Below are 23373 nucleotides of genomic sequence, written 5' to 3' on the forward strand. Positions count from 1 at the left end.
TATCCAGGGTGTGTAACCCCAAAACCTAGGTGGGAGAGACAGAAATTCAGTCAGGTTATGTCCACTCAATCCAGATATCCAGGGTGTGTACCCTCAAAACCTAGGTGGGAGACACCGAAATTCAGTCAGGCTAAATCAGCTCAATCCAATTTTTAAGGGTCTACCCCTTGTATTTTTCATTTATTTCTGTGACATTATTTCAACCAATAACTCAAGCAGTACAAGCACCGGACACTGGTACTAGAACACTGAAAACTGCTCTATAAATGTAGTACAACTGCAGCCATTACTTCTCCGCCCTTTTGAGGAAACCCGCACCATTCACTTGATATACTTTCAAGGCTTTTTCTCTTCTCTTTTGCTATAATACACAAATCTGCTGAAGTTCCTTTGGGAGCTCAGAGGAGGTGGCCTCAGTGCTGAGAAACACATCTGATGTCCCTTGGCGATATGCATTAAGAGAACCATCGACCAACCAAGTGTAGTCAGCTAGCATAGCAGCGAGCAGGGCTAAACACAGAGAAAAAAAAGTGTACCACTTCCAGAGATAGTAACTTCAGTGCTGCAGTTGCCAATGGACGGTCACACCAGATGTTCGGATTGTCCTTCATTAAAGTTTCCTTATACTTTAGGAAATAAACTTGTGAGGGTGAAAGGTTGAGAGATATGGCATCAAACAATCCTGAACTGTACTTGTGTGACTGGGAAGAAAGCCACCAGTTTCCATTGAGAATAGGTAGACATCAGCGATCCGAGTATCAAATATATTGTTTAGTATCACACCGTATTGAGGGGAAGTGGTTCAACAGAGGGAGAGACAGTAAAAGGACCTGGAAAGATATCCTGGGAGGAGGCAAGGGTGGGATGACTCTGTTGGGAAGATTGGGCATGTTGGGAGGAAGAAGGGGCAGACTCTTGGGTATGAACACGACTGCAGGTAGTGGCTGACCGGCTGCTGGAAAAGCAAGGGGGCATGCTTGAATTTTGGGGGGGGCCAGAAAAATAGCAGCAATCCACTGCATTTACAAGTCCATATAGCTGAATTAAAACCTTGAATTTTGTTGCTTCTTGAAAAATTGCATCAATCCACTGCAGTTACTTCTTGCTATATACATGCAAAGCAGCTTTTTAGGCTTTGTAACCCCAAAACAAGGATACAGAGCAATTAGGTCAGGCTATGTCCGGTCAATCCAGATATCCAGGGTGTGTACCCACAAAACCTAACTGGGAGAGACAGAAATTCAGTCAGGCTATGTCCGCTCAATCCAGATATCCAGGGTGTGCAACCCCAAAACCTAGGTGGGAGAGACAGAATTTCAGTCAGGCTATGCCCGCTCTTTTCAGTTTTTCACGGTGTGTAACCCAACACTTAGGTGGGAGACCCAGAAATTCAGTCAGGCTATATCAGCTCATTCCAATTTTTAAGGGTCTACCCCCTAAAGCTAAGTGGGAGACCCAAAAATTCAATCAGGCTATATCAGCTCAATCCAATTTCTAAGGGTCTACCCCCCAAAGCTAAGTAAGTGTGATACACAGCAATTCAGTCGCGCTATATCAGCTCAATCCAATTTTTTGTTCAATCCAGTATTGCTTGCACTCCATGATGTGAACTATGTCTTTGTATCTTGAAAAGCAACCCAACATTAAGTCAGCCATGTGTGCCAGTGTGTTACTTGGCATGACTTTGCTGCCCCCAACTGTAAGGGTCACTCTCCATTTTCCACTCCCCTTCACACCATTTGTGGTGAAGCAATGGGATGCACTGAAGTGCACCCTCAAGCCTCGTGTGGGACAGTGACATCAAATGCCACTCCATCCCCCTCGTCTTCCTCCGCCAGCCAACGATGCGAAGATGACAGGAGTGTGCTCTGAATGTTTTCTGCCTAGCAGAGGCTACTTCTCACTTACGAAAATGGTCACACTTAGACCTGTATATCAGACACAATGGTGTAGGTTTCAAAGAACCTTTGCACCAACAAGTTGAAAATGTGGGCCATGTGTGGACCGTGTTTGAGTCTGGCAAGCTCCAGATCTGCTACCAGGTTCCAGCCATTATCACACAAGACAAACATGCCTGGCCCCAGGTGTAGGAGGGAAAAACACATTGCTATCTCAGCCAGGATGGCATCCCTGACCTCGGAGGCACTGTGCTGTCTGTCCCCCAAGTTGATGAGCTTCAGCACGTCCTGCTGACATCTCCTCATGCCAGTGTTACAGCATTTGCCGCTAGTAGCTGGGGTGGAGGTTGCAGCGTAGTAGGGTTTCAGTCTACTCCTGCCATGAATTTTGGGCTGGGAGAGGAGATAGGCCTCTGCTTCTAGCCACCTTTTTTGTTGATTTAGCTTCCCTCCACATCTACACTGCTTTTGCCCCTAGACATTACCCCTGTTCATGTCGGGTTGGTGGCCTCGTCGTCCACCAACTCCTCTTCCAATTGCTCACTGTCCCCTTACTGCAAACCGCACATAACTACAGCTTGGGCCTGGTCTGCGTTGTACCCTGCGCTCTGCTTAACGCAGCTGCCATATCCAGAGTTGTGATAAGCGCATGCTAATGTTTCGTGTGCAGTGGAAAGGATGGGATAGGATTTCACATAAGTCTGCCACCCATGGAAACACATGGTGCAGAATCTGCAGGAGCTGACTCTGAGGAACCCTTGGGTTTTGGAGATGGTACTCCATCAAGGGTCTCTGCTGCTCACACACTCTACTCAACATGTGGTACGTCGAGTTCCAGCATGTGGGAACGTCGCATATCAGCCGGTGTTCTGGCAGATGGAGGCATTGCTGGAGGCTTCAGAGGCTAGCAGCGGCTCCTGTACACTTGCGAAAGTCGGCGCACAAGCGCCGCACTTTCACCAGTAGCTCATGTACATTTGAGTATGTTTTCAAAAAACATTGCACCACTAAGTTAGACGTGGGCCAGGCATGGAACGTGTTGGAGGTTCGCAAGCTCCAGAGCCGCTACCAGGTTCCTGCTGTTATCACACAAGACAAACATGCCAGGCCCCAGGTGTAGCAGGGAAAAAAAAATGCCATCTCAGCCAGGATGGCATCCCTGACCTCGGAGGCACTGTGCTGTCTGTCCCCCAAGCTGATGAGCTTCAGCGCGGCCTGCTGACATCTCCCCACGCCAGTAGCTGGGGTCGATTCAATGGCGGAGGAGGAGGAGGATGGTGTTTCAGCATTCCTGCCAGGAATATTGGGCAGGGAAGACAAAGCAGGCCGCCACAGTTTGCAACCTGGTCCCAGCCTTAACTACATTCAGCCAGGCTCACATTAAGGGTCATAAAAGTGAATTTTGGAAGGTCTTACCATATCACACACACACACACACACACACACACACAATGACAGGTCAGGGTGGGGAGTGAAGGATTTCCCATTGTCTATTCCATCTGTAGTTGTCATGGACAACATGATTTAAAGGGGTGCTTGATAATGTTTCTTTAGCTTAAAATTTGGGTTTATGTCCATACAATTGGGGAGTAAAGAAGGTTTCCAGGTTTTTTCCCACTTTGATAGAGGTTTTTTTGAATGTGGAAAGTGTGTAGTTGTTAGGCTGTGATACTGGGGTAATAGAGGGACTTTGGTGTGTTAGATGCCCCCAGACATGCTTCCCTGCTGTCCCAGTTGCATTGCAGAGGTGTTGGCATCATTTCCTGGGGTGTCATAGTGGACTTGGTGACCCCTCCTGACTGGAATGGTGGGATCCCCTGAAACGAAGCATTTTCTCCCATAGACTATAATGGGGTTCCATATCCATTTGAATAGTCAAATATTGAGATGCTATTTGGAACGAATAACGAACTTCGAATATTTTACTGTTCGCTCATCTCTAGAACTCACCATTTCATTGGAACCAAATTGACATCTTATTTGTATATAATACTATATATATACTAGTATACTATTTTATCCTCTGTACTTTTCAATAAAAATTGTTTTCAAACAGAAATCTCTGCATGTCTCCTTGCTGATGAGCACCTCTTGGTGTGCCCGGTGAGTCTCCCGTCCACTCTCTACTAGCTCTGACCATGGCAGCTTACATAAGACAGCAATAACGGCTTCTTTTGGGCTAAGTGTGGAGGAGCTCTATTAATAAGTGTCCATCACTGTGCGCAGTCAGGCTCCGCCCCCGCTACCTGAAAACTATTCCAGTAAATGTGCCCTCCAAAAGCCAAATAACGCTCTTTTATGCTCCAGGCCTGTTATGTGCCCGTACAGGTGTTCACCATCACATATGGGGGGTTTCTGTGTAATATACTGGGGGGGTGTCTTTTATTCTTTAACCTTTTATTAAAATGAAAAATGTCAGGCAAGACCAATGTGGTGCAGAAACATAACCCAGTACAATCTGCAGCTATTGCTCTGGATCCTGTAGTGATGATAACAAGGCTTCCCCTAATCCTAATAATAATAATAATACATGTTATTTCTATAGCGCCAACATATTCCGCAGCGCTGTACAATTTGTAGGGTTCAAGTACAGACAGATACATAACAAAGAACGTCATTTCACACAATGGGACTGAGGGCCCTGCTCACAAGAGCTTACAATCTATGAGGTAGAGGGGGTGACACAAGAGGTAGCAGGGGCGGTATTGCTTATACAGGGGTCAGACACTTCTGTAATAGAGGTGACTGTCATTACACAAACATAAGACTTTATGAGCCACCGACAGTCGTGTCCTGTAACATGTGGATGGAGCTTGGACAGATAAAGTTATCCTGAGATGGCCTCATATCATGTGGGGTAATGTGGGGGCGGGGACAGAGGAGGGTTGAGCGTTTATGTTAGACATTGTGATCGGCCGGTCTGATAAGATGCGTCTTTAGTTTGCGTTTGAAACTGTAGAAATTGGGAGTTACTCTGATTGTCCGGGGTAGAGCATTCCAGAGAAGTGGTGCAGCTCGGGAGAAGTCTTGTATACGAGTGTTGGAGGTTCTGATAATAGAGGATGGAAGTGTTAGGTCATTGAGTGAGCGGAGAGCACGGGTTGGGCGGTATACAGAGAAGAGGGAGGCAATGTAGGGAGGTGCGGCATTATGGAGAGCCTTGTGGGGGAGGGGGAGAACTTTATATTTTATTCTATAATGATAATAATAGGCAGCCAATGTAACGACTGGAACAGACCAGAGGCATCGCTGTAGTGACCGACACAGACCAGAGGCCTCGCTTTAGTGACCGGCACAGACCAGAGGCCTCGCTTTAGTGACCGGCACAGACCAGAGGCCTCGCTGTAGCGTCTAGACTGATAGATGAGCCTGGCCGCTACAATATGACACAATGGCTCTTCTCCTCGCTGCCTGCAGCATCTGATATTGTGTATGTGACTGTAAAGTCGCCATCTACCTTACATTATTGGCTGAGAGTCTGTCAGGTGATGCCAGAAGCCAGCCAACGTCACAGCACAGATGTGATCTGCAATGAATGTCACTGCGACCACTTTAGTTTGCAGAAAATGAAACACAAAGGATTTGTTTTCAATAAAAAAAAAACTTTTGGAAAATTGGGGTTGAATCCGGCTCAATACGAATCAGTTCTCTCATCTCTAGTATTCACTATACATCTAGTAATATCTCTCCATTATCTAAGACACTTTGTGATTGTTGTAGATTTGTGGCTTTCTATAGGTCAGGTATACACTCACATATATCCCATCTCACTCATATTACACTAATAGACAATGTCTAGAGTGTCCAATACCTGAGGATATCCATATAGTCCAAGGATTTGTGCTGCAGGAATAGTGGTAGATGAGTGGTGGTCTCCAATGATACCGGCCAGCTGGCCATGTCCCCTACAGGAGTAATTAGGTATTACATTACCCCGGCCAGATAGAAGATGTAATACATGGTGTACCGCCAGACGCTCATCCATACATGTGTCATAAATATCATATCCCAGTGTAATATTGGGTAAAATGTCAGGATTCTGGTTAATATTATCAATGGCAAAGAGAAAAATCAGAGAATATACAAATCCCTCAAAATTCAACCTGTAAATAGACAAAAATATATGAAGATGAGGAACTGACCAGAGATCTGGACTCCATTTATTCACTTCATAACCTCAGTAATATGAGAGAGACCTGTTGAGTTTTTCCTCCCTTCTTCTCATACATTGAGGGTAACAGTATTTGCCCCCTTACTGATTTGCTAATAGCCTTCCCCTGACTAGAGGCGGCCGCTCATTATCCTCCTTCTGGCTCCTGTTTCCTTATTGTCACTGTGGGGGCCATATTGCCAATAATATTCATAACAGAGGTAAAGGGGCTCAAGTCTGAGGTAACTATGGGCCAGGAGGTTACTGTGAGGGCCACAGGAGAGAAACAGTACAAGGTATGGACTGGGTACAAGGCTTATACTGGAAAATAGTGTGTGGGTGCTGCTTAATGAATTGGAAAGTGAATGGGAGGCAAATAATATTTGTACTTATAGCTGTATAGTGGGCCCTCAAAATAAACTCTACCGGGGGCCCTAGAAAGCTTATTCTGTGACTGTATGACACTGTCAGGGCTCCTAGGACTATATATATCTATAATACATAGTGTATGACACTGTCAGGGCTCCTAGGACTATATATATCTATAATACATAGTGTATGACACTGTCACGGCTCCTAGGACTATATATATCTATAATACATAGTGTATGACACTGTCACGGCTCCTAGGACTATATATATATATCTATAATACATAGTGTATGACACTGTCAGGACTCCTAGGACTATATATATCTATATTACATAGTGTATGACACTGTCAGGACTCCTAGGACTCTATATGTAACGTCACTGCCAGTTTGGATCTCTGCGCCACCCTTCTAAGTAAAAAGATGGACCAGATAACAGATTTGTGATTGCAAACCTGGCGGAAGGCAAGGTTAACAAGCTTCCTGGCCTGACGGTAAAGAACTTTTACACCTGAAGAAGGGCGGAGTTAAGCCCGAAACGCGTAGTGTGTTGTTCAATAAAAATCGTATATCTACTCATCCATTTGGCAAGCGCGGGTCCTTTGTGTTCAGGTTTGCAATCGCAAATCTGTTATCTGGTCCATCTTTGTACTATACATACACCAGTGAGGTGTGAGGTACCCTGCAGCTGCATACAATCCTGAGAGAGATCCTTGGCCAAGTGATCCCATCATCACCAAAACAGTTGTGTATACACACAACCTAAAAGGTGAGCCTGTTTTTTGTCATCTGAAATTATCACTATCAGTACGATCTGCACTACGGGTTGCTCGGTGTCTCTTTTCTTTTTGAGACCCTTCTAAGTAAGGACTTACTCATAACACCGAAAACCTGTGGAATTGTAGCCTGGGGGTTGATGATATAGTGCAGATTTATACAGCGTCAATAACCCCCCAATTATGAGATCTCCATCCTGGGAACATTTCTGTAGATGCTCATGAACTTCTCTTATCCTGAGATCACTGACTAATTGTGTTACAGGAAACCAAAGAAGGAGCGTAGTAAGGAAACTGCACATCTCCTTGTAGGAGCAGGATGATGATGATGATGATGATGATGATGATGATGATGATGATGATGTTGATGATGATGATGAGATGACGTATCTCCAGTCCTCAGTGAGACATGATGGATAGAAGCAGTGACACAGACAGCACGGCCCCCAGGATCAGGGACATGCTATATGGTGACTGCTCTCATCTCCCCTCCTTTTATACAGTATGATGGGATAGATGTTACATTCTCTGCTCTCACCGCACATCATTCTGGATCTGCTCTCCAAGGATTGTGCTCTGAACTTTCCTTACTAGAGATGAGCGAACACTAAAATGTTCGAGGTTCGAAATTCGATTCGAACAGCCGCTCAATGTTCGTGTGTTCGAACGGGTTTCGAACCCCATTATAGTCTATGGGGAACAGATACTCGTTAAGGGGGAAACCCAAATCCGTGTCTGGAGGGTCACCAAGTCCACTATGACACCCCAGGAAATGATGCCAACACCTCTGGAATGACACTGGGACAGCAGGGGAAGCATGTCTGGGGGCATCTAACACACCAAAGACCCTCTATTACCCCAACATCACAGCCTAACAACTACACACTTAACACACTCAATACCACATCTCTGACAGTAGGAAAACACCTTGAAACATGTGTATTTGGCACTTGCAGTGAGGAGAGCTTGTCACCAGCAGTGAATTTGGCCCTTGTAGTAAGTTGAGGTTGGCACCAACATTTGTTTTGAAAATCAGGGTGGATTGAGCCTCTAACCAGCAGAGTTTGGGCAAATTCATGGTGGAGGGAGCCTCTAAACACCCCAGTTTGGACCAATTCATGGTGGAGGGAGCCTCTAACCAGCCCAGTGTGGGCAAATTCATGGTGGAGGGAGCCTCTAAAAAACCCAGTTTGGACCAATTCATGGTGGAGGGAGCCTCTAAAAAACCCAGTTTGGGCAAATTCATGGTGGAGGGAGCCTCTAAAAAACCCAGTTTGGACCAATTCATGGTGGAGGGAGCCTCTAACCAGCCCAGTTTGGGCAAATTCATGGTGGAGGGAGCCTCTAAACAGCCCAGTTTGGACCAATTCATGGTGGAGGGAGCCTCTAAAAAACCCAGTTTGGACCAATTCATGGTGGAGGGAGCCTCTAACCAGCCCAGTTTGGACCAATTAATGGTGGAGGGAGCCTCTAAACAGCCAAGTTTTGGGAAATTCATGGTGGAGGGAGCCTCTAACCAGCCCAGTTTGGACCAATTCATGGTGGAGGGAGCCTCTAAACAGCCCAGTTTGGGCAAATTCATGGTGGAGGGAGCCTCTAAAAAACCCAGTTTGGACCAATTAATGGTGGAGGGAGCCTCTAAACAGCCAAGTTTTGGGAAATTCATGGTGGAGGGAGCCTCTAACCAGCCCAGTTTGGACCAATTCATGGTGGAGGGAGCCTCTAAACAGCCCAGTTTGGGCAAATTCATGGTGGAGGGAGCCTCTAAAAAACCCAGTTTCGACCAATCCATGGTGGAGGGAGCCTCTAAAAACCCCAGTTTGGACCAATTCATGGTGGAAGGAGCCTCTAAACAGCCCAGTTTGGGCAAATTCATGGTGGAGGGAGCCTCTAAACAGCCCAGTTTGGACCAATTAATGGTGAAGGGAGCCTCTAAACAGCCAAGTTTGGACCAATTCATGGTGGAGGGAGCCTCTAAACAGCCCAGTTTGGGCAAATTCATGGTGGAGGGAGCCTCTAACCAGCCCAGTTTGGACCAATTAATGGTGGAGGGAGCCTCTAAACAGCCAAGTTTTGGGAAATTCATGGTGGAGGGAGCCTCTAACCAGCCCAGTTTGGACCAATTAATGGTGGAGGGAGCCGCTAAACAGCCCAGTTTGGACCAATTCATGGTGGAGGGAGCCTCTAAAAACCCCAGTTTGGACCAATTCATGGTGGAGGGAGCCTCTAAAAAACCCAGTTTGGACCAATTCATGGTGGAGGGAGCCTCTAACCAGCCCAGTTTGGACCAATTAATGGTGGAGGGAGCCTCTAAACAGCCAAGTTTGGACCAATTCATGGTGGAGGGAGCCTCTAAAAACCCCAGTTTGGACCAATTCATGGTGGAGGGAGCCTCTAAAAAACCCAGTTTGGACCAATTCATGGTGGAGGGAGCCTCTAACCAGCCCAGTTTGGACCAATTAATGGTGGAGGGAGCCTCTAACCAGCCCAGTTTGGACCAATTAATGGTGGAGGGAGCCTCTAACCAGCCCAGTTTGGACCAATTAATGGTGGAGGGAGCCTCTAACCACCCCAGTTTGGACCAATTCATGGTGGAGGGAGCCTCTAAACAGCCAAGTTTGGACCAATTCATGGTGGAGGGAGCCTCTAAAAACCCCAGTTTGGACCAATTCATGGTGGAGGGAGCCTCTAACCAGCCCAGTTTGGGCAAATTCATGGTGGAGGGAGCCTCTAAACAGCCCAGTTTGGGCAAATTCATGGTGGAGGGAGCCTCTAACCAGCCCAGTTTGGACCAATTAATGGTGGAGGGAGCCGCTAAACAGCCCAGTTTGGGCAAATTCATGGTGGAGGGAGCCTCTAACCACCCCAGTTTGGACCAATTCATGGTGGAGGGAGCCTCTAAACAGCCAAGTTTGGACCAATTCATGGTGGAGGGAGCCTCTAAAAACCCCAGTTTGAACCAATTCATGGTGGAGGGAGCCTCTAAAAAACCCAGTTTGGACCAATTCATGGTGGAGGGAGCCTCTAAACAGCCAAGTTTGGACCAATTCATGGTGGAGGGAGCCTCTAAAAACCCCAGTTTGGACCAATTCATGGTGGAGGGAGCCTCTAACCAGCCCAGTTTGGGCAAATTCATGGTGGAGGGAGCCTCTAAACAGTCCAGTTTGGGCAAATTCATGGTGGAGGGAGCCTCTAACCAGCCCAGTTTGGACCAATTAATGGTGGAGGGAGCCGCTAAACAGCCCAGTTTGGGCAAATTCATGGTGGAGGGAGCCTCTAAACAGCCCAGTTTGGACCAATTCATGGTGGAGGGAGCCTCTAAAAAACCCAGTTTGGACCAATTCATGGTGGAGGGAGCCTCTAAACAGCCCAGTTTGGGCAAATTCATGGTGGAGGGAGCCTCTAACCAGCCCAGTTTGGACCAATTAATGGTGGAGGGAGCCTCTAAACAGCCAAGTTTTGGGAAATTCATGGTGGAGGGAGCCTCTAACCAGCCCAGTTTGGACCAATTAATGGTGGAGGGAGCCTCTAAACAGCCCAGTTTGGACCAATTCATGGTGGAGGGAGCCTCTAAACAGCCCAGTTTGGGCAAATTCATGGTGGAGGGAGCCTCTAAAAAACCCAGTTTGGACCAATTCATGGTGGAGGGAGCCTCTAACCAGCCCAGTTTGGGCAAATTCATGGTGGAGGGAGCCTCTAAACAGCCCAGTTTGGGCAAATTCATGGTGGAGGGAGCCTCTAACCAGCCCAGTTTGGACCAATTAATGGTGGAGGGAGCCTCTAAACAGCCAAGTTTTGGGAAATTCATGGTGGAGGGAGCCTCTAACCAGCCCAGTTTGGACCAATTCATGGTGGAGGGAGCCTCTAAAAACCCCAGTTTGGACCAATTCATGGTGGAGGGAGCCTCTAAAAAACCCAGTTTGGACCAATTCATGGTGGAGGGAGCCTCTAACCAGCCCAGTTTGGGCAAATTCATGGTGGAGGGAGCCTCTAACCAGCAGAGTTGTGGGAAAGCAGGGTGGAGGGAGCCTCTAACCAGCAGAGTTGGTGGAAATCAGGGTGGAGGGAGCCTCTAACCAGCAGAGTTGGGGGAAATCATGTTGGAGGGAGCCTAGTATTAGCAGAATTGTGCAACGCTTATGGTGGATGAGTATGAGGATGCGGAGGAATTGGAGAGGTTGAGTACAGACATGGAGTTTCATGTTGGGGTGCTTTACACAGGTGGGCACAAAAATGAAGGCTCTATCCAGTGGTGGTTCATTTTTATCAAAGTGAGCCGGTCGGCACTCTCAGCTGACAGACGGGTGCGCTGGTCAGTGATGATGCCACCGGCTGCACTGAACACCCTCTCAGATAGGACGCTGGCGGCAGGACAGGACAGCACCTCCAAGGCATATAGGGCAAGTTCAAGCCACAGGTCCAACTTCGACACCCAATACGTGTAGGGCGCAGAGGGGTCGGAGAGGACAGGGCTGTGGTCGGAAAGGTATTCCCGCAACATGCGCCTATACTTCTCACGCCTGGTGACACTAGGACCCTCCGTGGCGGCACTTTGGCGAGGGGGTGCCATCAAGGTGTCCCAGACCTTAGACAGTGTGCCCCTCGTTTGTGTGGACCGGTGAGAACTTGGTTGCCTACTGGAGGAACTGCCCTCCCTGCCGCCAACGTCACATGCTGGAAACATCTCCATCATATTCTGCACCAATTGCCTGTGGCAAGCATTGATGCGATTGGCCCTCCCCTCTACCGGAATAAAAGACGAGATGTTGTTTTTATACCGGGGGTCAAGGATAGCAAAGATCCAGTACTGGTTGTCCTCCATGATTTTGACAATACGCTTGTCGGTTGTAAAGCACCCCAACATGAACTCAGCCATGTCTGCCACAGTGTTAGTTGGCATGACTCCTCTGGCCCCACCGGAAAGTTCAATCTCCATTTCCTCCTCATCCTCCATGTCTACCCATCCGCGCTGCAACAATGGGACGATTCGAAGTTGCCCGGAAGCCTCCTGTATCACCATCACATCATCGGACAACTCTTCTTCCTCCTCCTCCTCCTCCTCCTCCTCCTCCATTAAACGCAGTGAAGCGGACAGATGTGTGGACCTACTCTCCAGCTGTGATGGATCGGATGCTATCCCTGACTCCTCTGTGTGATCTGAGTTATCCCTGATGTCAATCAGGGATTCTCTCAGAACACACAAGAGCGGGATTGTAAGGCTCACTATCGCATCCTCAGAGCTCACCCTCCTTGTGGACTCCTCAAAGACCCGTAGGATGTCACAAAGGTCTCTCATCCATGGCCACTCATGGATGTGAAACTGAGGCAGCTGACTTTGTGGCACCCTAGGGTTTTGTAGCTGGTATTCCATCAAAGGTCTCTGCTGCTCAACCACTCTATTCAACATCTGAAACGTTGAGTTCCAGCGTGTGGGGACGTCGCACAAAAGCCGGTGTTGTGGCACATGCAGGCGTTGCTGGAGAGATTTTAAGCTAGCAGCGGCTACTGTCGACTTGCGAAAGTGGGCGCACATGCGCCGCACTTTCACCAGTAGCTCTGGAACATTGGGGTAGCTCTTTAGGAAACGTTGCACCACTAGGTTGAAGACGTGGGCCAGGCATGGAACATGTTGGAGTCCGGCAAGCTCCAGAGCTGCTACCAGGTTCCGGCCGTTATCACAAACTACCATGCCTGGGCCCAGGTGCAGCGGCTCAAACCATATTGCCGTCTCATCGAGGAGGGCATCCCTCACCTCGGAGGCAGTGTGCTGTCTGTCCCCCAAGCTGATCAGCTTCAGCACAGCCTGCTGACGTCTACCAACGCCAGTGCTGCAACGTTTCCAACTCGTAGCTGGGGTCAATCTAACAGCGGAGGAGGAGGCGGTGGCGGAGGAGGAGGCGGTGGCGGAGGAGGAGGCGGTAGAGGAGGAGGAGGAGGGGGGTGTTCTTCTCGTGTCCCTGCCAGGAATGTTAGGCGGGGAGACGAGGTACACCGGGCCAGTTTGGGAAGCAGTCCCAGCCTCAACTACATTCACCCAGTGTGCCGTCAGTGAAATGTAGCGTCCCTGTCCGCATGCACTTGTCCACGCGTCGGTGGTCAAGTGGACCTTTGTGCAAAGCGCGGAACTAAGGGCCCGCCTGATGTTGAGTGACACGTGCTGGTGCAAGGCGGGGACGGCACACCGGAAGAAGTAGTGACGGCTAGGGACGGCATAGCGAGGTGCCGCAGTTGCCATCAGGTCCAGGAAGGCGGGAGTTTCAACAAGCCGGAACGCCAACATCTCCTGGGCCAGCAGTTTAGCGATGTTGGCGTTCAAGGCTTGCGCGTGTGGGTGGTTAGCAGTGTATTTCTGCCGCCGCTCCAATGTCTGAGAGATGGTGGGTTGTTGTAAAGAAACGCCTGATGGTGCCTTTGATGGTGCAGGAGAAGGAGATAAGACAGGACCAGGGGAGGATGAGGTAGAAGTCAACAAAGTGGCGGAGGCAGATGAAGTGGTGTCCTGGCTCGTCCTCTGGAGTGCATCGCCAGCACAGTCAGCAGTGGCAGTGGCAGAGGCAGAGGCAGTGGCAGAGGCAGTGGCAGTGGCGTGAACGGCAGGCGGCCTTTGTCCTGCCGTTGCTGCCTGCCACTGATTCCAGTGCTTGGATTCCAAATGACGGCGCATTGAAGTGGTGGACAGGTTGCTCTTCTCAGAGCCCCTAATCAATTTCGAGAGGCAAATTGTGCAGACAACACTATATCTGTCCTCGGCGCATTCCTTGAAAAAACTCCACACCTTCGAGAAACGTGCCCTCGAGGTGGGAGTTTTTCGGGGCTGGGTACGAACTGGAACATCTTGGGAGATTCCGGGTGTGGCCTGGCTTCGCCTAAGCTGCTGACCTCTGCCTCTGCCTCTAGCTACCCTTTTTGGTGCTGCACCTGCCTCAACATCCACACTACTTTCCCCGCTTGACATCCCCCCTGTCCAGGTCGGGTCAGTGTCCTCATCATCCACCACTTCCTCTTCCAACTCCTGTCTCATCTCCTCGTCCCGCACAATGCGCCGGTCAACTGGATGCCCTGACGGCAACTGCGTCACATCATCGTCGATGAGGGTGGGTTGCTGGTCATCCACCACCAAATCGAACGGAGATGGAGGAGACTCTAGTGTTTGAGCATCTGGACACAGATGCTCCTCTGTTAGGTTCGTGGAATCGTGACGTGGAGAGGCAGGTTGAGGGACAATGAAAGGAGCGGAGAACAGCTCTGGGGAGCAGGGACAGTTTGGGTTATTGTTCTGTAAAGCTTCGGAATTTTGGGAGGAAGGAAGACAAGACTGTTGGGTAATAGGAGGAGAGGAGGCAGAGTCTGACTGGCTGCTGGACAATGTGCTGTAAGCGTTCTCTGACAGCCATTGCAAGACCTGTTCCTGGTTCTCGGGCCTACTAAGGTTTGTACCCTGCAGTTTAGTTAATGTGGCAAGCAACCCTGGCACTGTGGAGTGGCGCAATGCTTGCTGCCCCACAGGAGTAGGCACGGGACGCCCTGTGGCTTCACTGCTACCTTGCTCCCCAGAACCATTCCCCCGACCTCGCCCACGGCCTCGTCCACGTCCCTTTCCGGGAGCCTTGCGCATTTTGAATTCCTAGTTAGAAATTGGCACTGTATACCAGTAGTAAAAATTGTGGGTGCACGTAACCCCAATATATTCTTTGAATTACCAGTCAGAAACTGGCACTATATGGCAGTAGCAAGAAATGAGGGTATTTGTATTCCCAATATATTCTTTGAATTACCAGTCAGACACTGGCACTATATGGCAGTAGCAAGAAATGAGGGTATTTGTATTCCCAATATATTCTTTGAATTCCCAGTCAGACAATGGCACTGTATACCAGTATTAAAAATTGTGGGTGCACATAACCCCCATATATTCTTTGAATTCCCAGTGAGACAATGGCACTGTATACCAGTAGTAAAAATTGTGGGTGCACGTAACCCCAATATATTCTTTGAATTCCCAGTCAGACACTGGCACTATATGGCAGTAGCAAGAAATGAGGGTATTTGTATTCCCAATATACTCTTTGAATTCCCAGTCAGACAATGGCACTGTATACCAGTAGTAAAAATTGTGGGTGCACGTAACCCCAATATATTCTTTGAATTACCAGTCAGAAACTGGCACTATATGGCAGTAGCAAGAAATGAGGGTATTTGTATTCCCAATATATTCTTTGAATTCCCAGTCAGACAATGGCACTGTATACCAGTAGTAAAAATTGTGGGTGCACGTAACCCCAATATATTCTTTGAATTACCAGTCAGAAACTGGCACTATATGGCAGTAGCAAGAAATGAGGGTATTTGTATTCCCAATATATTCTTTGAATTCCCAGTCAGACAATGGCACTGTATACCAGTAGTAAAAATTGTGGGTGCACGTAACCCCAATATATTCTTTGAATTCCCAGTCAGACACTGGCACTATATGGCAGTAGCAAGAAATGAGGGTATTTGTATTCCCAATATATTCTTTGAATTCCCAGTCAGACAATGGCACTGTATACCAGTATTAAAAATTGTGGGTGCACATAACCCCCATATATTCTTTGAATTCCCAGTGAGACAATGGAACTGTATAGCAGTATTAAAAATTGTGGGTGCACGTAACCCCCATATATTCTTTGAATTCCCAGTCAGACAATGGCACTGTATAGCAGTAGCAAAAATTGTGGGTGCACGTCACCCCAATATATTCTTTGAATTCCCAGTCAGACAATGGCACTATATACCAGTAGCAAAAATTGTGGGTGTATATAGCCCCAATTCTATTGCTAGGGGACTTGCAGGGTATTTCTGAGGTGAAGGTGGGGGGGCACACCGTTGGAACGGGGATTTGGGGTGTATATATGGGGTATACGGGAATACACTGTCAGTGTGTTCCATTCAGGATCCTGGGAAAGCTGGGTTGCGGCGATTGAGCCCGTCAGTGCCACGTTACACTGACAAGCTTCTCCCTGGAATTGAAGTTATATGTAAGCCCAATATATTCTTTGAATTCCCAGTCAGACAATGGCACTATATGGCAGTAGCAAAAATAGTGGGTGTATATAGCCCCAATCCTATTGCTAGGGGACTTGCAGGGTATTTCTGGGGTGAAGGTGGGGGGGCACACCGTTGGAACGGGTATCGGGGGTATATATCGGGTATACGGGAATACACTGACAGTGTATTCCATTCAGGATCCTGGGAAAGCTGGGTTGCGGCGATTGAGCCCGTCAGTGCCACGTTACACTGACAAGCTTCTCCCTGGAATTTAGCTCTTATAAGAGCTGTTGGTTGTCTTCTCCTTCCTATCCTAGCCTGTCCCTGCCTACCCAGAATCTAAGCCCTAGCTAACTGGACGGAAACCTCCGTCCTCGGTGAATTGCAAGCTCAGAATGACGCGAACCTGGGCGGCGCTGTTCTTTTAAATTAGAGGTCACATGTTTTCGGCAGCCAATGGGTTTTGCCTACTTTTTTCAACGTCACCGGTGTCGTAGTTCCTGTCCCACCTACCCTGCGCTGTTATTGGAGCAAAAAAGGCGCCAGGGAAGGTGGGAGGGGAATCGAGTAATGGCGCACTTTACCACGCGGTGTTCGATTCGATTCGAACATGCCGAACAGCCTAATATCCGATCGAACATGAGTTCGATAGAACACTGTTCGCTCATCTCTATTCCTTACTATAGAGAATTGTAGAAGAAATAACCAGTCCCAGCCGTCCTTGTGTTATACAGAATATACCACAGACATATTCCACAGCCCTGTACAAAGATTGTCATCACTCACATTAACCCCTGACACTGCTGAGGCTACAATTGCAGCAATGTTATCTCTAGTGTTTGGTTTTTTTCTTCGAGTGTCTTAATGTAATTTTTATATATTGTAACACTTATGTAAAATCTGTATTTAACACCATCAGAAAATATTTTTTTCAACCAAAACCTGAGAATAAGACATGAGAACTTTTTAAAACAAAACCACTGTCAATGTCCGGTTTATCCAGTTTCCTCTTTGTTCCTGATAGTTTATAATGAATCGTCTCTGTGACATTGTTATTTCTTGGAATAGAATAAGTCTTTATTATTATTTGTCAGGTCCAGGAATACGTGAGCTCAGTGCGAGGCCGGGGAAGGTCATGGGTTTGTTCTGGAGACATGAGAAGTGATTCAATGACTTTGTGTTTTGAAGAATCTTTCTTTAAGGTCTTAGATTTCCAGTTAATCAGTTCCTCGTTACTTGAATGTTTTTCCACCATTGGTGGATTATGGATGGGTCTTTATCTTTCCAGGCTCACAGGATGATAATTTTTGTGGCTTGTATAGGCCGGGTAGTTCAAAGTGACTTGGTGGATGTAACATCCAGCTCCAAAATCAATTCAGGAATATGTACTATTTACATTTTGAAAGATGTATTGAGAAGCTTGAGGTAACAGAGTAGGAGCCTCCCCTCCCTCTAAAAAAAAGAACAACTTCATAGTACAAGGGTCAAAAAACCTAGGAGTATTCCCCTAAGGTTGTCCAACAAGATGCGGACTTATGAACTGTCTGGCTGGAAAGTCTAATATCCACCTGTTTGAGGTCGGTGGAAGAAATTCAGATGCTTTCTTTGGTGATGTGCAACTTGTCTAACTGGAGATCACAGATTTACAATTGACAGTAACTTTGGGACCTCTAAGTAATATAGTCTGGTAACACTGTCTGGAAGCTGGAAATTACCCTAAGCTGCAACTTCTCACCAGACAATAATAGTGGTGTTCAAGCTGCTTACGTAATGTGTCTACAAGTCCATAGATATATCTATGGGCTCCCAAGTTGACACTGTAGGAGAAGCGGCAATGCTACTCTTACTGAATGGAAAGCTTCTCCTTGTTGACTAGGTGACAACTTCAAAATCAGGCCTATAGACACCCCAAGATGCTCTGGGGTAACAGTACCATATATTAACCCCGGGCTCCACCCTGGAATGATGTCATCAGGACTTCAGACCCACCCTCCATCTTAGCAATCAAATAACTATAAATGGTCATAATTCCTCATCACATGATTATACTGTCAAACCAGGGGCATGACGGGGTTCTCAGTGAGGTCCCTGACACATAGACACCAAACCTATACACCAAACCCCTTTGGGTAATGAGATCAGCGTCTGGGCTCTTCCTGGGCCCGCAGGCATACAGTTTTTGGGTTAAAAACATGCGTCTTGGTACTGTGCACCTGAAGAATTAATTGTCATAATGGTAACATCTCTCCCTGTCGCAATATCATCATGAAACCATAACTCTTTGAAGTTACCTATTATTCCAGCTTGGCACCGCAAAGTCTAAGAGGATTCCATTCAACTCTTGGGTTGCAGGAAAGCCCCCTGTGGAGCTAATGAGCTTGCACAGGTATGTTAATGCATTGGCCAGCTGATGACAATAGGCTTTGATCCTAGCAACTTGCAACAGGTAATTAGACTTTGCCATTTGACACCAGCCTCCCCACCCTGCTGAGATAACAAGATCAATTAGCAGGAGGGTGCACTAGTACAGCAAATGGCAATTACAGACCAGATAAGCCCCCAAGATATTGTTGGGGGCATGAGACCCCCTGAGTTTTGCTGTCTGTAAATTCACAGCCCTGGATGAGCTACCCCCATCCTGAAGCCTGGAGAAGCAACAGAGACACACTTAGTTGGTTGGTGTTTCAAATGGATTCTAGTTTATTGTTACAAAGAGATGGTTCTTATACAGGTTGGGTTGTTCTAATATCATGACATAGTAACATAACATGGCACATGGTTATTGGCTAAGGCCTAACATAATTTACATCTAATTAGTACATTCCAATATGGGATGATCACACACACACACACACTAGATGTCTATCTTATGGTATTCTAAAGACAATAGACATCCTGTGTTTACATCCTTGTTGGAGACAATTAGCTTAATTACCCTTCTCTTGTCCCTTTATCTTAAAATGGGTCTTTTGTCTTTGATCTTTTCCTAACAATGCCCCTGGTCCCAGCCAAACTGTCTCCGTTTCTTTGTAAAATAGCATCAATCCACTACACAGTGCATAGTGTTTACATAACCAATCTGGCAAGATCCAAACTGCTCATCTCTGGGAGAGAAAAATGGTCAGATAGAACAATCTCTGCCTCTACCTCTATACATCATTTTTCATATATAATTTTAGGTTCCCCTACAGTCCCCCATTTTTGGAGATTAGTTGAATACGGGAATTCATATTTAGGTACTTCAGTGACTTAACGTCTACTGCTGGACCTTTCCAGATTCCCCTCATGTGTTCCTGTATTCCAACCTAATCTCAATCATAGTTCTGGCCTTTTATTTCCGGTCTGCTTTGTATCTCTCAAACAAAATAAACATAAGATTATTACTGCAACTTTACTGATATTCACTTGCTTATATTATCTATCGTTCCTAAAATATAAGGTGGTATCTTCTTGCCTACATACTTCAAACATTTCCTGTTGTGTCATGAAAACAGCTATATATAAATAACATGAATGAGGCTAATATGGGGCTATGAGTACATATCCTACAGTCTGACACATTCAGATCTTCGTTCAAGATCATATGATGTTCAAGAAATGTATTATCCCACTCATTGTCAAATATTCTATGCAGGCTTATCGCCAGGACCATCTGTAACAGTATCATCAGGAGAATCTTCATCGCTTTGTGTGTGGAGACTTCCTTGCAGTGTAAAGCATGGATACAGTTACTCTTTCCTTCAAGTTTCATAGAAATATTGGTAGTCAGCAGCACTTGGAAGGGACCATCAAATCTTGGGTCCAAGGTTTTTCTGATATGTCTTTTCACGACCACCCAATCACCAAGCTGCAAGCTATGTGTTCCTGAAAAATCAACAGGGTCTAGAATAGAAGAAAACACCTGTTCATATGTTACTTTCAGTCTTTGACACAAGTTCTGGACATAGCTGGCAGTAATATCATAACTTAGTTGTGAAGACTCGGGAAAATACAACCCTTAGTCTAAGCACACTTCCATAAAGCACCTTGGATGGTGACAGACCTTGATGGTGGTTCCTACTGAGTATAATGCTACAGACAGGCACTCTGGATTTTTAAATTGAGTGCCATTTAACCTTTCTACTTTGCCTCAACTCTGCTCAATTCCCAATACAGACATTATTTCCTTCATTATTTCACCTGTGAATTGTGTACCTCTATCAGACTCTATTACTTCAGGTATCCCCAATCTACACACAAGCTCAGATATCAATTTCTTGGCATTTACCTGTGTCGTTGCTCGGCTGACCGGATCCAACCTGAGAATAAATCCACACAAACCAACACATATTGGTATGTTCCAGATCCAGGCAATTGTATGGATACAGGGATTTTGGTGTGCATGTGGTGTGTTTTAACTACCTGTCCTGGATTGTGTAGAGCACATATGTGACATGCTTTTACGTGATTCCCTGTAGCCCTTCCAAAACTTGGGGCAACCATAATTTACCCACTAGTGACTCCATGGCATTTCAAGAGGCATGCACCTTACCGTGGGCCAAACCAGCCATTTGGGGGTATACTGCTGTGGGCAGACACAATATCTCCCCCATTTTTCACATTCCTCACTAATCACCTTAGCGTACAGCCCCTTGGGGTCTGCTAGGTCAATATCCACTTTGCTCACCTGGTTGAGACCCTTTCCATGGCAGCAGTGCCACTGCTTTGGCTGCTCAATCAGCCTTCTCATTTCCAATACCCTCATGGTCTCTTCCCCTTGGGTGAGCTCTGACTTTCACAACTAAGTTTCCATCTTAATTGGCTTGCCCTGTGCCATCAGGAAGTTCCTGGACCTCCATATTGGAACATAACCATGTGCAATGCCAAAAGTATACCAGGAGTGAGTGTAAATGTTTGCTGTACTATCCTTCGCTACTTTGCAGGCTTCTATAGGGGCTTTTAATACAGCCTCTTATACTGACGTGTGGTGGAAGGGCTTCTTATACTATGGTGTCATGTATAGTGACTACAGCATACCCTGTAACAAATTTGCCTTTTTCTATTAGGTATCTGGAACCGTCTACAAACATCTCATAGTCAGGATTCTCCAATGGGGCATCAATAACATGACTGAAGCCGACTCTTCTGAGAGGGAGTTTAAAAAATATCTCATTAATTAACAAAAAATTAAAAATTCTCATCATCTACTCCCCTCTTTGAATCATGAACTCCTACTGGTAATAGAGTTGCAGGATTCAAAAGTCAAACAACTCTGAAATGAGATGTTTGAGGAAGATTGTAGAGCCATATCTTGCTCTGTCTTGCCAAGGAAATATGACATTTGTCTACCTGTATGAGGATTACCTTACCACCGTTCTGATAGAGGAAAACACATCAGGTTCACGTCTGTCTATTAGAGATGAGCGAACAGTGTTCTATCGAACACATGTACGATCGGATATCACGCTGTTCGCCATGTTCGAATCGAACACCGTGTGGTAAAGTGCGCCATTATTCTATTCCCCTCCCACCTTCCCTGGCGCCTTTTTTGCTCCAATAACAGCGCAGGGTAGGTGGGACAGGAACTACGACACCGGTGACGTTGAAAAAAGTAGGAAAAACCCATTGGCTGCCGAAAACATGTGACCTCTGATTTAAAAGAACAGCGCCGCCCAGGTTTGCGTCATTGTTAGCTTGCAATTCACCAGGGACGGAAGTTTCCGTCCATTTAGCTAGGGCTTAGATTCTGGTAGGCAGGGATAGAATAGGATAGGAAGGAGAAGACAACCAACAGCTCTTGTAAGAGCTAAATTCCAGGGAGAAGCTTGTCAGTGTAACGTGGCACTGATGGGCTCAATCGCCGCAACCCAGCTTTCCCAGGATCCTGAATGGAATACACTGACAGTGTATTCCCGTATACCCGATATATACCCTCGATCCACGTTCCAACGCTGTGCCCCCCTTCCACCCCAGAAACTAACTTCAATACACTGGAAGTCCCCTAACACTACAATTGGGGTTATAAATACCCTCAATTCTTGCTACTGCCATATAGTGCCATTGTCTGATTGGGAATTCCAAGAATATATTGGGGTTACAAATACCCTCATTTCTTGCTACTGCCATATAGTGCCAGTTTCTGACAGGGAATTCAAAGAATATATTGGGGTTACAAATACCCTCAATTCTTGCTACTGCCATATAGTACAGAACCAAATAAAGTAACATAAAAATTCAGAAATTTTTATTAAATACTCCAAAAAATAAAAAAACATATAAGATACTGGAGGACAACAGAGGAGGATCCACCTAGATGTTTATAGGTGGACAAATACCGCAACCCTCCCACAAATGACTAGCTGGGAGTAACCCAAAAAAATGACACAATATATATAGAGACCCCAACACTTGTAGGTAATAATGGAGATATGTCCATACATACACTGTCCTAAAGAAATAACATTCAGATGGTATCCTATATCCACAATATAATATAGTGACTAGTCCGAATAATAAATAATATTTGCCACGGCATTATATGTACACCGAAAGGATCAGACAAAGGTAACACTGATAAGAATATTTACAACAAAGAGACCAGTCATAATAAATAACAATACATACCAATTGACATGCTGACAGCGTAATACTATGCACAGGGGAACTCCCAGGGTGCCACTTGTGGGACAAAAGAAAAATGCCTGACGCGCGTTTCGCCTAGCGTGGCTTCATCAGAGGCAAGAAATTCTAAGCCATGATGCGATATATATATCCCACATATCAAACAAAACAAGATTCACCTGTAAAACGATTCATGTGTAAAGCCCCTGTGTAATGCTGCATTTCCGCATGTAGCCGTCGGTACGTGATGACGTCACCACGCCCATCATTAAATAAATAAAGCCAGCCGAGTGCGCACGCGTACACGCATCGGCCAGAATCCAAAAGGTAGAGGCAGCTGTTCTCATGCTGCACTACATTAAAATGGCCACCGGGAAATCATGTGACTACCCAAAGGTAAAATTTAAAGATATAAATATAGGAAACCCCCAAATAATGACAATTTTAATAATAATAAAGATAATTTCATGTTACAATACTCAAAAAATGACCAGTCAAAGGGCTACCAATTAATATAAATAAAAATAGCCAAATGCATATATAGGATGTTG

At 46.3% G+C, this 23373-nt stretch overlaps 1 pseudogene; it reads right to left on the minus strand.

The window, feature by feature from the left end:
* Positions 1 to 286: 286 nt before the first annotated feature.
* Positions 287 to 20966, minus strand: LOC142186585 (piRNA biogenesis protein EXD1-like; annotated as a pseudogene).
* Positions 20967 to 23373: the final 2407 nt, after the last annotated feature.

The sequence above is a fragment of the Leptodactylus fuscus genome, chromosome 1, assembly GCF_031893055.1.
Source record: "Leptodactylus fuscus isolate aLepFus1 chromosome 1, aLepFus1.hap2, whole genome shotgun sequence".
Taxonomy (NCBI): domain Eukaryota; kingdom Metazoa; phylum Chordata; class Amphibia; order Anura; family Leptodactylidae; genus Leptodactylus; species Leptodactylus fuscus.